The following is a 17,033-nucleotide window of genomic DNA, read 5'->3' as shown; positions in this document are numbered from 1 at the left end:
TACATATACATTTTATCACAGTGATATTCTGGACACAAAATGCAAAGGTCACACTTATGATTGCACCAACGCCTCATTGGAAAGTGAGCATGGATTACTAAAAACATCCTTGTCCAGGTTGCCTAATGCTCTCAAATGTCAATGCTATTGGTGACTACACATTTGTTTCTTCCTAAGATGATATATTCAACCTCAACCCTGTTGAAAATGTCTAATCCACTCACTCACTTTATACTTTGCCTGATTTCCTAATGTCTCTATTGATATCTGCTTTCCTACATATGTTCCCCAGTTCATCATTGTGACTGACTCTTCACATGTGCTGACGTTTACATTCACTCTCTAACCGACACCCTATTGCTAAAGAACTTTTGGTCCAAATTGCATACTCACTCTTCTTCCAAAACTTACCAACTATCTTCCTAATCCTACCTACTATCCCTTTTTGACTGGATGTTCTCTTCTACATTCAATCATCCAAGGTACAAGGTCCTATGCCATTGTGTACCGATTTATCTGAGACATCTGTGCAGAAAGTCATTCAAAGCTAAGTATCCCAATCAAGGGCCCAATGCCCTTCTGGCCTTCAAATCTTACTTGGATTTCTGTTTTCATACATATATTTCACCTATATATTATTATAAATATCCCAGGTTCCCAATACCATTCTTCATCCAGCAGAGTGATTCCTAAGCCACATCAAACAGGTTCTTAACCCTAACCATACACTGTTCCCTCAATCTAACTTTACAGAAGAGCAGGGACAGAGTGGGTCTTACAATACAGGAATGTGGGGGATCTTCCACCTGCTGAGAACCTCAAAGGTCCATGCAGAAATGATCCCTGGAGAAGATGTAGGCAGCTATGAAGGACCTGAGAGAGCAGAAGTCATCTTCCATGGCAAACAACCTGGTCAGGATGAAGGGATGTGTCTGAATGAGCCTCTCTCTTCTTAATGTAGACAAGATGGACCAAAGCAGGCCTGTGTGGAGAGCTGTTCCTTGGTGCCTATGGTTGATATTCCATTCTAACTTGTGAAAGTGTCACAGGAAGGAGGGGCAGCCTCCATCTCATGGGAGCCTTGGAAGCAACTGTTAGGACACAGTGGTTGCCAAGGCAGTGACCTCATTCAGTTCCTGAAGGAAGTGACCTCACCTCACTTCCTTGGTGATGGAACTCTCTGAACTTGGGATCCAGGAAGCCAGGCACCCAGAGCCAGTCCCAGTCCCAGTCCCAGTGGGCTCACTTGTTTGGATTTACCAAGGACAGAGTCAGTCTTTCTTGGTACCCACTGAGGTGAGGATTGCCAAATGCCAGGAAAGCTCTGCAGAGGGGCCTTTCCTGAGAAAGCAGGTAGTGGCTCACCGCTGGCTCCTGACAACTTCACAGAGTTGGCCAAGGAGGCCAGATGTGAGACAGGACAGGCCCTTTCGGGGGAACATAGTATGGCCCACCAGTCAGACGACACTCCGGGTAGTCACAGACCAACTTGGAAGGAGGTGCCTTTGTGGGTGTGGGTGTGAGTTTGTGGTTTTGTCTCATGTTCTGAGAATAGGTAGGAAAGGCGGTTTGTTTGGGTTGGAGTGGACTGTTTCTAGTAAGGCTTTTGACAAGGCGAGTGTTTCTATGTTTGTGTATCCCACTGTGTCCCTGGTTGTAGACATTAGAAAAGAGAATGCATCAATGGATGTGTCCTGTCTAGTAGAAAGCTTCCCAGCATTCATCCTGCCCAATTTATGAATGGACTGCGGCTTGCCTTATGGATGGGCAACGCCTACTATCTTCCTAAGTTCCTGTTTTCTTCCTGAATTCTGGCCACTCTCCAGAATAGGCTCATGGTTTTGTGTCCAAGATATGTACCACCTCCAAGCTCGGTGACATGGCCATGTACTGGATAGTTGAAAGAAATGGTGAGCATCTCAGAAAACTCAGATATCAGTGTGATCAGTAAAGTCTCCCTAGAGAAACCCTGCTTTGGGCCTTTGGCTTACCTATCCTTTTGTGGCCCTGAATGTCAGGAAGGCCTTTGCCTCAGGGCACCCCTTTGTGAAGCCTGAAGAAAACAGTTTTCAAATGGAAATGAATGGGCATCACCTGTGGCTCTTTGCTTAATTGCTTTGCAAAGGGATGTGTCTGAATCAGCCTCTTGGCCCTGTGTGAGGCTGTGGCTTACATTGTCAGCACCTGATGGATCCAAAGAAAGATCCCATGCGTGCATCCAAGGCCAAATTGGCACAAAAGCAGTCATCCTGGATGAGGTCTCTCGCCTTCCTCTGTAAGGTTCCTGACCTCCATCAAGTGAGAATAGGGATCCTTTGTGTCAAATGAGTCCTTCAAAGCCATGCAGAGGCTAGCCCATAGGTGCTTGGGTTTTCTCATGACTCCAGTTCACACAAAGAATCTATACCCGGCAGTCAGTAGGCCTCCAATTGGAGAAGTAGAGCAGTATTAAAGGCAGGCCTATTTGATCACTCCAGGTCCAAAGGAAGGGTGTCCAGGCCACCCTGACATTAGGCAAATGAGAGGCAAGGGAGCTTATTGTGGACACTGTCTTGGGCTGTGCCCCTCATGGAAACCTCCAGCCAGAGGTCATGATGAGTGTCTGTATGGAAGAAGATGAGGGCCATGTGGCAGTGTTTTGGTTTGAATTGTGGTGTGGCAGTGGGAAGAGATGACTGGGTCCACCTGGGCTTGAACTCTGGTGTGATTCCCCTTGGAGACTGAGTTCTGGAACTGACCTCAGAGAAGTATTGCCGTGAATTGTGTCGGGATGTTAGGAGGCCACGCATGAGAGTCGCCCTTGGAAACTGAGATCTAGGCCCAGGCTGGCTTTCCACAGAGCACTGGGAATCTCAGCCCGGATATCACATGATTTTATTCTTAAAGACCTGGCAGCCATCGTGGAGAGTCCAAACACACGTGGACCTCACATTGTAGACCTCAATGGGCCTGGCTTCCTGTGACCTTTTGGCCACTCCTTGGGAAGCCTTGTTTGTGAGAGTTCTCCAGAGCTTTCGTTGAAATGAGCTTCCTCACCATTTAATGGTTCCTGAAGGAATGGAAACCCACAGTGCCTCCAACTTCATCCTTTAAAAATGGCTAGCTAGATAAATACCATGACATTTTTGAAATTCCCATGACCAGGTGGCACTGGAGAACCTTTGGATGTCCTGTTGCTGATCATGAGTGTACCAGACAGTGCCTTGATTGACTGGGTTTCATGAAAATGGTGTAGAACAGAGATGCCAGTGAGTTGGGGCCTGCTGAGTAGTGGGCCTAGAGCAGTGGTGTGCAGGTGTGTGATAGAACATCTGTGGTGGGGCCATGTGGATCTGCCATTGGCTTCCAAATGGCTTGTGACTGACATGGTGCAGCGAGCAGACCCTTCTATGTAAAGGCATCTTGTTATATGGAGAGGTTTCAGGGCAATGTTCAGAATCAGGTTGCTATGGTCAAGGGGGCAAGCTCTGTGGGATAGAAGCCTGGCTGGTGCATTCTCCTAGGACCTTGACCCACCACACGTGACAGAACTCCCTCCAGCACTGTGTCCCAGTTGAACTCCTTGTATTTCCTGAAGCAAATTCCAAACTCCCAGTGCAGCAGCAAGAAACACCACGAAAAGTGGAGGATGACCAAATGGCTTCACAGTCCACACAGGGAGACACTTAGACCCCAGTGGCCACAGTTTACCTGCAAAGAGAGAATTCAGCACTTCTGCCTCATGTTCATTGGAAAATCAGAAACCATGTCCTCCAGGTCACATAGATGCAGACCTGGTTTGATGGTCTCACTACAAAGGAAGCTAAAGCTCCTGACAACAACATATATTTCAAGTGCCCAACCTCAGAAGCAGTTTCTCACGAAGTCTTTAGGCCAGCAGAGCTCCACGTTTGTGGAGTGTTTACCCTGTCCCTTACTCATGGAAAGTAGTCTACCACCTCCAAGGTTGTGAACTCCTGAGCATTTTCCATTCCACATATGTATTCACAGCATTTCTAACTCTTCTCCTCAAATTGTGTCTTACTTATTGTGAAGGTAATGTCAAGGCAATGTTCTGGATGAGAGTGGGAAGATTTTTTTGTAGCACATATTGGCCTACACATTGGATTCATTTTCCTATTTTCCGTTCGAAATACTGAATCCCTGACACTCACCCATACCCTACTAGATTGTGACTACGAATACTAATATGATGGAGAAAAATAACTCAAACAGAATAGAAATACAGGCAGTTCAGAGGAGGCCTGGTGTATAGTTGGACTGGCCTTTGGCATTATAAAGGGTAGGTGTTATAAATCTAGTCCAATTTAGTAGAAATAGTTCTCCATGTGTTTTGAATGTTAACAAATATGTGAATTCCTGTCTCCCTTTCTCTGTAGCCTATTCAGCAACATGCATTTTTACATGCACATATAGAATCCTACCTCCTATCCCACGTCCATTCTTGTGAGGTGGCTGACTTGGCAGATACAAACTGTGAGAAGAGATCACTCCTCCTAAACGCTGTTGGAACTGAAAATTCAACCTCCAGGTGAGCTTCCCACATGAACAACATGATACATAAATACATGTTCAGTAAAATAAATATTTTTGGATCTGTGGATGATAAATATTTCATGATGAATTTCGATTGGCATATATATTTCTACTCTTTAATGTCTGTGTTTGTGTGTGTGTTTTTCTTTTGTGTATATATATATATATATATATATATATATATATATATACATATACACACACACACACACACACACACATACACACACTCTCCAGATTTTTCAAAATATGAAATGTATGTGTCATATTATATACTCCCTAAATTCATTCATGTTCATATATGTGGATTTATAATCAACTTTTCACAAGATTATTCTCAGAAATAGTCATCCACCTGAAATACATATTTGTTTCCTAGTGCTGAAATCCTAATATTTCTACAGTAACTGACCCAGTTTAACATGAATGCAAGTAGATTCCTATGGGACATGATGTGTATTTTGACGTTCATTTTTATTCAACACTGGTACATTACTATTTCTTCAGTTGATGCACATCATAGGATATGTATTTCATCCTCAAGTTCACAAATTTCTAGGCATTCATTTCCCTTTCAATCACTTCCTGCTTCAGAACACATGTATTCCTCCACGTTTCTTGACTGGTCTTTTCATGAGACTTCTTTCCAAACACATTCTTTTCCATTTCCATAATCCCTTGTGAAGCAAAACTCACACCCCCTTCATGGTAAACCATAACCCCAATATCACCATTAGATGTATAACTGGTTAGAATGAATGGTTGTGTATCAATATTAGATTTCCTATATATTTTCAGATATCAATGCAATCCATTATTTAAATTGGAACCTGTTATACTATTTATTCACAGTATGGTCTATTCATGCATTATCTCTATATTCATAGACCCAGGGTACACCTATTTGTACCCCCAAAGGCTAATTTATATGTCTTCAACATATTACTCCCAGAAATGGTGGAAGAAACACTCATGTCACCTGATCTACATATACATTTTATCACAGTGATATTCTGGACACAAAATGCAAAGGTCACACTTATGATTGCACCAACGCCTCATTGGAAAGTGAGCATGGATTACTAAAAACATCCTTGTCCAGGTTGCCTAATGCTCTCAAATGTCAATGCTATTGGTGACTACACATTTGTTTCTTCCTAAGATGATATATTCAACCTCAACCCTGTTGAAAATGTCTAATCCACTCACTCACTTTATACTTTGCCTGATTTCCTAATGTCTCTATTGATATCTGCTTTCCTACATATGTTCCCCAGTTCATCATTGTGACTGACTCTTCACATGTGCTGACGTTTACATTCACTCTCTAACCGACACCCTATTGCTAAAGAACTTTTGGTCCAAATTGCATACTCACTCTTCTTCCAAAACTTACCAACTATCTTCCTAATCCTACCTACTATCCCTTTTTGACTGGATGTTCTCTTCTACATTCAATCATCCAAGGTACAAGGTCCTATGCCATTGTGTACCGATTTATCTGAGACATCTGTGCAGAAAGTCATTCAAAGCTAAGTATCCCAATCAAGGGCCCAATGCCCTTCTGGCCTTCAAATCTTACTTGGATTTCTGTTTTCATACATATATTTCACCTATATATTATTATAAATATCCCAGGTTCCCAATACCATTCTTCATCCAGCAGAGTGATTCCTAAGCCACATCAAACAGGTTCTTAACCCTAACCATACACTGTTCCCTCAATCTAACTTTACAGAAGAGCAGGGACAGAGTGGGTCTTACAATACAGGAATGTGGGGGATCTTCCACCTGCTGAGAACCTCAAAGGTCCATGCAGAAATGATCCCTGGAGAAGATGTAGGCAGCTATGAAGGACCTGAGAGAGCAGAAGTCATCTTCCATGGCAAACAACCTGGTCAGGATGAAGGGATGTGTCTGAATGAGCCTCTCTCTTCTTAATGTAGACAAGATGGACCAAAGCAGGCCTGTGTGGAGAGCTGTTCCTTGGTGCCTATGGTTGATATTCCATTCTAACTTGTGAAAGTGTCACAGGAAGGAGGGGCAGCCTCCATCTCATGGGAGCCTTGGAAGCAACTGTTAGGACACAGTGGTTGCCAAGGCAGTGACCTCATTCAGTTCCTGAAGGAAGTGACCTCACCTCACTTCCTTGGTGATGGAACTCTCTGAACTTGGGATCCAGGAAGCCAGGCACCCAGAGCCAGTCCCAGTCCCAGTCCCAGTGGGCTCACTTGTTTGGATTTACCAAGGACAGAGTCAGTCTTTCTTGGTACCCACTGAGGTGAGGATTGCCAAATGCCAGGAAAGCTCTGCAGAGGGGCCTTTCCTGAGAAAGCAGGTAGTGGCTCACCGCTGGCTCCTGACAACTTCACAGAGTTGGCCAAGGAGGCCAGATGTGAGACAGGACAGGCCCTTTCGGGGGAACATAGTATGGCCCACCAGTCAGACGACACTCCGGGTAGTCACAGACCAACTTGGAAGGAGGTGCCTTTGTGGGTGTGGGTGTGAGTTTGTGGTTTTGTCTCATGTTCTGAGAATAGGTAGGAAAGGCGGTTTGTTTGGGTTGGAGTGGACTGTTTCTAGTAAGGCTTTTGACAAGGCGAGTGTTTCTATGTTTGTGTATCCCACTGTGTCCCTGGTTGTAGACATTAGAAAAGAGAATGCATCAATGGATGTGTCCTGTCTAGTAGAAAGCTTCCCAGCATTCATCCTGCCCAATTTATGAATGGACTGCGGCTTGCCTTATGGATGGGCAACGCCTACTATCTTCCTAAGTTCCTGTTTTCTTCCTGAATTCTGGCCACTCTCCAGAATAGGCTCATGGTTTTGTGTCCAAGATATGTACCACCTCCAAGCTCGGTGACATGGCCATGTACTGGATAGTTGAAAGAAATGGTGAGCATCTCAGAAAACTCAGATATCAGTGTGATCAGTAAAGTCTCCCTAGAGAAACCCTGCTTTGGGCCTTTGGCTTACCTATCCTTTTGTGGCCCTGAATGTCAGGAAGGCCTTTGCCTCAGGGCACCCCTTTGTGAAGCCTGAAGAAAACAGTTTTCAAATGGAAATGAATGGGCATCACCTGTGGCTCTTTGCTTAATTGCTTTGCAAAGGGATGTGTCTGAATCAGCCTCTTGGCCCTGTGTGAGGCTGTGGCTTACATTGTCAGCACCTGATGGATCCAAAGAAAGATCCCATGCGTGCATCCAAGGCCAAATTGGCACAAAAGCAGTCATCCTGGATGAGGTCTCTCGCCTTCCTCTGTAAGGTTCCTGACCTCCATCAAGTGAGAATAGGGATCCTTTGTGTCAAATGAGTCCTTCAAAGCCATGCAGAGGCTAGCCCATAGGTGCTTGGGTTTTCTCATGACTCCAGTTCACACAAAGAATCTATACCCGGCAGTCAGTAGGCCTCCAATTGGAGAAGTAGAGCAGTATTAAAGGCAGGCCTATTTGATCACTCCAGGTCCAAAGGAAGGGTGTCCAGGCCACCCTGACATTAGGCAAATGAGAGGCAAGGGAGCTTATTGTGGACACTGTCTTGGGCTGTGCCCCTCATGGAAACCTCCAGCCAGAGGTCATGATGAGTGTCTGTATGGAAGAAGATGAGGGCCATGTGGCAGTGTTTTGGTTTGAATTGTGGTGTGGCAGTGGGAAGAGATGACTGGGTCCACCTGGGCTTGAACTCTGGTGTGATTCCCCTTGGAGACTGAGTTCTGGAACTGACCTCAGAGAAGTATTGCCGTGAATTGTGTCGGGATGTTAGGAGGCCACGCATGAGAGTCGCCCTTGGAAACTGAGATCTAGGCCCAGGCTGGCTTTCCACAGAGCACTGGGAATCTCAGCCCGGATATCACATGATTTTATTCTTAAAGACCTGGCAGCCATCGTGGAGAGTCCAAACACACGTGGACCTCACATTGTAGACCTCAATGGGCCTGGCTTCCTGTGACCTTTTGGCCACTCCTTGGGAAGCCTTGTTTGTGAGAGTTCTCCAGAGCTTTCGTTGAAATGAGCTTCCTCACCATTTAATGGTTCCTGAAGGAATGGAAACCCACAGTGCCTCCAACTTCATCCTTTAAAAATGGCTAGCTAGATAAATACCATGACATTTTTGAAATTCCCATGACCAGGTGGCACTGGAGAACCTTTGGATGTCCTGTTGCTGATCATGAGTGTACCAGACAGTGCCTTGATTGACTGGGTTTCATGAAAATGGTGTAGAACAGAGATGCCAGTGAGTTGGGGCCTGCTGAGTAGTGGGCCTAGAGCAGTGGTGTGCAGGTGTGTGATAGAACATCTGTGGTGGGGCCATGTGGATCTGCCATTGGCTTCCAAATGGCTTGTGACTGACATGGTGCAGCGAGCAGACCCTTCTATGTAAAGGCATCTTGTTATATGGAGAGGTTTCAGGGCAATGTTCAGAATCAGGTTGCTATGGTCAAGGGGGCAAGCTCTGTGGGATAGAAGCCTGGCTGGTGCATTCTCCTAGGACCTTGACCCACCACACGTGACAGAACTCCCTCCAGCACTGTGTCCCAGTTGAACTCCTTGTATTTCCTGAAGCAAATTCCAAACTCCCAGTGCAGCAGCAAGAAACACCACGAAAAGTGGAGGATGACCAAATGGCTTCACAGTCCACACAGGGAGACACTTAGACCCCAGTGGCCACAGTTTACCTGCAAAGAGAGAATTCAGCACTTCTGCCTCATGTTCATTGGAAAATCAGAAACCATGTCCTCCAGGTCACATAGATGCAGACCTGGTTTGATGGTCTCACTACAAAGGAAGCTAAAGCTCCTGACAACAACATATATTTCAAGTGCCCAACCTCAGAAGCAGTTTCTCACGAAGTCTTTAGGCCAGCAGAGCTCCACGTTTGTGGAGTGTTTACCCTGTCCCTTACTCATGGAAAGTAGTCTACCACCTCCAAGGTTGTGAACTCCTGAGCATTTTCCATTCCACATATGTATTCACAGCATTTCTAACTCTTCTCCTCAAATTGTGTCTTACTTATTGTGAAGGTAATGTCAAGGCAATGTTCTGGATGAGAGTGGGAAGATTTTTTTGTAGCACATATTGGCCTACACATTGGATTCATTTTCCTATTTTCCGTTCGAAATACTGAATCCCTGACACTCACCCATACCCTACTAGATTGTGACTACGAATACTAATATGATGGAGAAAAATAACTCAAACAGAATAGAAATACAGGCAGTTCAGAGGAGGCCTGGTGTATAGTTGGACTGGCCTTTGGCATTATAAAGGGTAGGTGTTATAAATCTAGTCCAATTTAGTAGAAATAGTTCTCCATGTGTTTTGAATGTTAACAAATATGTGAATTCCTGTCTCCCTTTCTCTGTAGCCTATTCAGCAACATGCATTTTTACATGCACATATAGAATCCTACCTCCTATCCCACGTCCATTCTTGTGAGGTGGCTGACTTGGCAGATACAAACTGTGAGAAGAGATCACTCCTCCTAAACGCTGTTGGAACTGAAAATTCAACCTCCAGGTGAGCTTCCCACATGAACAACATGATACATAAATACATGTTCAGTAAAATAAATATTTTTGGATCTGTGGATGATAAATATTTCATGATGAATTTCGATTGGCATATATATTTCTACTCTTTAATGTCTGTGTTTGTGTGTGTGTTTTTCTTTTGTGTATATATATATATATATATATATATATATATATATATATACATATACACACACACACACACACACACACATACACACACTCTCCAGATTTTTCAAAATATGAAATGTATGTGTCATATTATATACTCCCTAAATTCATTCATGTTCATATATGTGGATTTATAATCAACTTTTCACAAGATTATTCTCAGAAATAGTCATCCACCTGAAATACATATTTGTTTCCTAGTGCTGAAATCCTAATATTTCTACAGTAACTGACCCAGTTTAACATGAATGCAAGTAGATTCCTATGGGACATGATGTGTATTTTGACGTTCATTTTTATTCAACACTGGTACATTACTATTTCTTCAGTTGATGCACATCATAGGATATGTATTTCATCCTCAAGTTCACAAATTTCTAGGCATTCATTTCCCTTTCAATCACTTCCTGCTTCAGAACACATGTATTCCTCCACGTTTCTTGACTGGTCTTTTCATGAGACTTCTTTCCAAACACATTCTTTTCCATTTCCATAATCCCTTGTGAAGCAAAACTCACACCCCCTTCATGGTAAACCATAACCCCAATATCACCATTAGATGTATAACTGGTTAGAATGAATGGTTGTGTATCAATATTAGATTTCCTATATATTTTCAGATATCAATGCAATCCATTATTTAAATTGGAACCTGTTATACTATTTATTCACAGTATGGTCTATTCATGCATTATCTCTATATTCATAGACCCAGGGTACACCTATTTGTACCCCCAAAGGCTAATTTATATGTCTTCAACATATTACTCCCAGAAATGGTGGAAGAAACACTCATGTCACCTGATCTACATATACATTTTATCACAGTGATATTCTGGACACAAAATGCAAAGGTCACACTTATGATTGCACCAACGCCTCATTGGAAAGTGAGCATGGATTACTAAAAACATCCTTGTCCAGGTTGCCTAATGCTCTCAAATGTCAATGCTATTGGTGACTACACATTTGTTTCTTCCTAAGATGATATATTCAACCTCAACCCTGTTGAAAATGTCTAATCCACTCACTCACTTTATACTTTGCCTGATTTCCTAATGTCTCTATTGATATCTGCTTTCCTACATATGTTCCCCAGTTCATCATTGTGACTGACTCTTCACATGTGCTGACGTTTACATTCACTCTCTAACCGACACCCTATTGCTAAAGAACTTTTGGTCCAAATTGCATACTCACTCTTCTTCCAAAACTTACCAACTATCTTCCTAATCCTACCTACTATCCCTTTTTGACTGGATGTTCTCTTCTACATTCAATCATCCAAGGTACAAGGTCCTATGCCATTGTGTACCGATTTATCTGAGACATCTGTGCAGAAAGTCATTCAAAGCTAAGTATCCCAATCAAGGGCCCAATGCCCTTCTGGCCTTCAAATCTTACTTGGATTTCTGTTTTCATACATATATTTCACCTATATATTATTATAAATATCCCAGGTTCCCAATACCATTCTTCATCCAGCAGAGTGATTCCTAAGCCACATCAAACAGGTTCTTAACCCTAACCATACACTGTTCCCTCAATCTAACTTTACAGAAGAGCAGGGACAGAGTGGGTCTTACAATACAGGAATGTGGGGGATCTTCCACCTGCTGAGAACCTCAAAGGTCCATGCAGAAATGATCCCTGGAGAAGATGTAGGCAGCTATGAAGGACCTGAGAGAGCAGAAGTCATCTTCCATGACAAACAACCTGGTCAGGATGAAGGGATGTGTCTGAATGAGCCTCTCTCTTCTTAATGTAGACAAGATGGACCAAAGCAGGCCTGTGTGGAGAGCTGTTCCTTGGTGCCTATGGTTGATATTCCATTCTAACTTGTGAAAGTGTCACAGGAAGGAGGGGCAGCCTCCATCTCATGGGAGCCTTGGAAGCAACTGTTAGGACACAGTGGTTGCCAAGGCAGTGACCTCATTCAGTTCCTGAAGGAAGTGACCTCACCTCACTTCCTTGGTGATGGAACTCTCTGAACTTGGGATCCAGGAAGCCAGGCACCCAGAGCCAGTCCCAGTCCCAGTCCCAGTGGGCTCACTTGTTTGGATTTACCAAGGACAGAGTCAGTCTTTCTTGGTACCCACTGAGGTGAGGATTGCCAAATGCCAGGAAAGCTCTGCAGAGGGGCCTTTCCTGAGAAAGCAGGTAGTGGCTCACCGCTGGCTCCTGACAACTTCACAGAGTTGGCCAAGGAGGCCAGATGTGAGACAGGACAGGCCCTTTCGGGGGAACATAGTATGGCCCACCAGTCAGACGACACTCCGGGTAGTCACAGACCAACTTGGAAGGAGGTGCCTTTGTGGGTGTGGGTGTGAGTTTGTGGTTTTGTCTCATGTTCTGAGAATAGGTAGGAAAGGCGGTTTGTTTGGGTTGGAGTGGACTGTTTCTAGTAAGGCTTTTGACAAGGCGAGTGTTTCTATGTTTGTGTATCCCACTGTGTCCCTGGTTGTAGACATTAGAAAAGAGAATGCATCAATGGATGTGTCCTGTCTAGTAGAAAGCTTCCCAGCATTCATCCTGCCCAATTTATGAATGGACTGCGGCTTGCCTTATGGATGGGCAACGCCTACTATCTTCCTAAGTTCCTGTTTTCTTCCTGAATTCTGGCCACTCTCCAGAATAGGCTCATGGTTTTGTGTCCAAGATATGTACCACCTCCAAGCTCGGTGACATGGCCATGTACTGGATAGTTGAAAGAAATGGTGAGCATCTCAGAAAACTCAGATATCAGTGTGATCAGTAAAGTCTCCCTAGAGAAACCCTGCTTTGGGCCTTTGGCTTACCTATCCTTTTGTGGCCCTGAATGTCAGGAAGGCCTTTGCCTCAGGGCACCCCTTTGTGAAGCCTGAAGAAAACAGTTTTCAAATGGAAATGAATGGGCATCACCTGTGGCTCTTTGCTTAATTGCTTTGCAAAGGGATGTGTCTGAATCAGCCTCTTGGCCCTGTGTGAGGCTGTGGCTTACATTGTCAGCACCTGATGGATCCAAAGAAAGATCCCATGCGTGCATCCAAGGCCAAATTGGCACAAAAGCAGTCATCCTGGATGAGGTCTCTCGCCTTCCTCTGTAAGGTTCCTGACCTCCATCAAGTGAGAATAGGGATCCTTTGTGTCAAATGAGTCCTTCAAAGCCATGCAGAGGCTAGCCCATAGGTGCTTGGGTTTTCTCATGACTCCAGTTCACACAAAGAATCTATACCCGGCAGTCAGTAGGCCTCCAATTGGAGAAGTAGAGCAGTATTAAAGGCAGGCCTATTTGATCACTCCAGGTCCAAAGGAAGGGTGTCCAGGCCACCCTGACATTAGGCAAATGAGAGGCAAGGGAGCTTATTGTGGACACTGTCTTGGGCTGTGCCCCTCATGGAAACCTCCAGCCAGAGGTTATGATGAGTGTCTGTATGGAAGAAGATGAGGGCCATGTGGCAGTGTTTTGGTTTGAATTGTGGTGTGGCAGTGGGAAGAGATGACTGGGTCCACCTGGGCTTGAACTCTGGTGTGATTCCCCTTGGAGACTGAGTTCTGGAACTGACCTCAGAGAAGTATTGCCGTGAATTGTGTCGGGATGTTAGGAGGCCACGCATGAGAGTCGCCCTTGGAAACTGAGATCTAGGCCCAGGCTGGCTTTCCACAGAGCACTGGGAATCTCAGCCCGGATATCACATGATTTTATTCTTAAAGACCTGGCAGCCATCGTGGAGAGTCCAAACACACGTGGACCTCACATTGTAGACCTCAATGGGCCTGGCTTCCTGTGACCTTTTGGCCACTCCTTGGGAAGCCTTGTTTGTGAGAGTTCTCCAGAGCTTTCGTTGAAATGAGCTTCCTCACCATTTAATGGTTCCTGAAGGAATGGAAACCCACAGTGCCTCCAACTTCATCCTTTAAAAATGGCTAGCTAGATAAATACCATGACATTTTTGAAATTCCCATGACCAGGTGGCACTGGAGAACCTTTGGATGTCCTGTTGCTGATCATGAGTGTACCAGACAGTGCCTTGATTGACTGGGTTTCATGAAAATGGTGTAGAACAGAGATGCCAGTGAGTTGGGGCCTGCTGAGTAGTGGGCCTAGAGCAGTGGTGTGCAGGTGTGTGATAGAACATCTGTGGTGGGGCCATGTGGATCTGCCATTGGCTTCCAAATGGCTTGTGACTGACATGGTGCAGCGAGCAGACCCTTCTATGTAAAGGCATCTTGTTATATGGAGAGGTTTCAGGGCAATGTTCAGAATCAGGTTGCTATGGTCAAGGGGGCAAGCTCTGTGGGATAGAAGCCTGGCTGGTGCATTCTCCTAGGACCTTGACCCACCACACGTGACAGAACTCCCTCCAGCACTGTGTCCCAGTTGAACTCCTTGTATTTCCTGAAGCAAATTCCAAACTCCCAGTGCAGCAGCAAGAAACACCACGAAAAGTGGAGGATGACCAAATGGCTTCACAGTCCACACAGGGAGACACTTAGACCCCAGTGGCCACAGTTTACCTGCAAAGAGAGAATTCAGCACTTCTGCCTCATGTTCATTGGAAAATCAGAAACCATGTCCTCCAGGTCACATAGATGCAGACCTGGTTTGATGGTCTCACTACAAAGAAAGCTAAAGCTCCTGACAACAACATATATTTCAAGTGCCCAACCTCAGAAGCAGTTTCTCACGAAGTCTTTAGGCCAGCAGAGCTCCACGTTTGTGGAGTGTTTACCCTGTCCCTTACTCATGGAAAGTAGTCTACCACCTCCAAGGTTGTGAACTCCTGAGCATTTTCCATTCCACATATGTATTCACAGCATTTCTAACTCTTCTCCTCAAATTGTGTCTTACTTATTGTGAAGGTAATGTCAAGGCAATGTTCTGGATGAGAGTGGGAAGATTTTTTTGTAGCACATATTGGCCTACACATTGGATTCATTTTCCTATTTTCCGTTCGAAATACTGAATCCCTGACACTCACCCATACCCTACTAGATTGTGACTACGAATACTAATATGATGGAGAAAAATAACTCAAACAGAATAGAAATACAGGCAGTTCAGAGGAGGCCTGGTGTATAGTTGGACTGGCCTTTGGCATTATAAAGGGTAGGTGTTATAAATCTAGTCCAATTTAGTAGAAATAGTTCTCCATGTGTTTTGAATGTTAACAAATATGTGAATTCCTGTCTCCCTTTCTCTGTAGCCTATTCAGCAACATGCATTTTTACATGCACATATAGAATCCTACCTCCTATCCCACGTCCATTCTTGTGAGGTGGCTGACTTGGCAGATACAAACTGTGAGAAGAGATCACTCCTCCTAAACGCTGTTGGAACTGAAAATTCAACCTCCAGGTGAGCTTCCCACATGAACAACATGATACATAAATACATGTTCAGTAAAATAAATATTTTTGGATCTGTGGATGATAAATATTTCATGATGAATTTCGATTGGCATATATATTTCTACTCTTTAATGTCTGTGTTTGTGTGTGTGTTTTTCTTTTGTGTATATATATATATATATATATATATATATATATATATACATATACACACACACACACACACACACACATACACACACTCTCCAGATTTTTCAAAATATGAAATGTATGTGTCATATTATATACTCCCTAAATTCATTCATGTTCATATATGTGGATTTATAATCAACTTTTCACAAGATTATTCTCAGAAATAGTCATCCACCTGAAATACATATTTGTTTCCTAGTGCTGAAATCCTAATATTTCTACAGTAACTGACCCAGTTTAACATGAATGCAAGTAGATTCCTATGGGACATGATGTGTATTTTGACGTTCATTTTTATTCAACACTGGTACATTACTATTTCTTCAGTTGATGCACATCATAGGATATGTATTTCATCCTCAAGTTCACAAATTTCTAGGCATTCATTTCCCTTTCAATCACTTCCTGCTTCAGAACACATGTATTCCTCCACGTTTCTTGACTGGTCTTTTCATGAGACTTCTTTCCAAACACATTCTTTTCCATTTCCATAATCCCTTGTGAAGCAAAACTCACACCCCCTTCATGGTAAACCATAACCCCAATATCACCATTAGATGTATAACTGGTTAGAATGAATGGTTGTGTATCAATATTAGATTTCCTATATATTTTCAGATATCAATGCAATCCATTATTTAAATTGGAACCTGTTATACTATTTATTCACAGTATGGTCTATTCATGCATTATCTCTATATTCATAGACCCAGGGTACACCTATTTGTACCCCCAAAGGCTAATTTATATGTCTTCAACATATTACTCCCAGAAATGGTGGAAGAAACACTCATGTCACCTGATCTACATATACATTTTATCACAGTGATATTCTGGACACAAAATGCAAAGGTCACACTTATGATTGCACCAACGCCTCATTGGAAAGTGAGCATGGATTACTAAAAACATCCTTGTCCAGGTTGCCTAATGCTCTCAAATGTCAATGCTATTGGTGACTACACATTTGTTTCTTCCTAAGATGATATATTCAACCTCAACCCTGTTGAAAATGTCTAATCCACTCACTCACTTTATACTTTGCCTGATTTCCTAATGTCTCTATTGATATCTGCTTTCCTACATATGTTCCCCAGTTCATCATTGTGACTGACTCTTCACATGTGCTGACGTTTACATTCACTCTCTAACCGACACCCTATTGCTAAAGAACTTTTGGTCCAAATTGCATACTCACTCTTCTTCCAAAACTTACCAACTATCTTCCTAATCCTACCTACTATCCCTTTTTGACTGGATGTTCTCTTCTACA

The sequence above is a fragment of the Spermophilus citellus genome (assembly GCF_964194105.1).
Source record: "Spermophilus citellus genome assembly, chromosome: 17".
NCBI classification, from domain to species: Eukaryota; Metazoa; Chordata; class Mammalia; order Rodentia; family Sciuridae; genus Spermophilus; species Spermophilus citellus.
This window is presented reverse-complemented; position numbering follows the sequence as displayed.